Genomic DNA, 419 nt, shown 5'->3' with positions numbered 1-419 from the left:
GTTAAACCTTTTAAATATACATTGTAACACCTTATAAATCCCTTGTAAAAACCCTTTAAAATACCTTGTAAATTTTTCCCCGCCAAAAATTTAACGCCAAAAAAATTACGGAATCACTTTTCCCGCAAAAAAAAATTTTTGGCGGGAAAAAATTTTACGGGAAAATTTTACAAGGTATTTTAAAGGTTTTTTACAAGTGTTTTGGCGGGAAAAATTGAGGGATCACTTTTCCCGCCAAAAAATATTTTGTATTTTGTGGACCTAATTTTGTTATATTTCCTTATATATTTATGATATCTTTTATTAGAAGAAGGGTAATTTAGTCATTTTGTACATAAAAAGGGGTATTTTTAAAAATGGACAGCCAAATGGGGCATTTTTGAAAAGGGGTATTGAAAAAGGGGCATTTTTGTGAGTCT

The sequence above is a fragment of the Arabidopsis lyrata genome, assembly GCF_000004255.2.
Source record: "Arabidopsis lyrata subsp. lyrata unplaced genomic scaffold ARALYscaffold_5, whole genome shotgun sequence".
Classification (NCBI taxonomy): Eukaryota; Viridiplantae; Streptophyta; class Magnoliopsida; order Brassicales; family Brassicaceae; genus Arabidopsis; species Arabidopsis lyrata.
The sequence above is the reverse complement of the archived record's forward strand: the minus strand, read 5'-3'. Positions refer to the sequence as shown.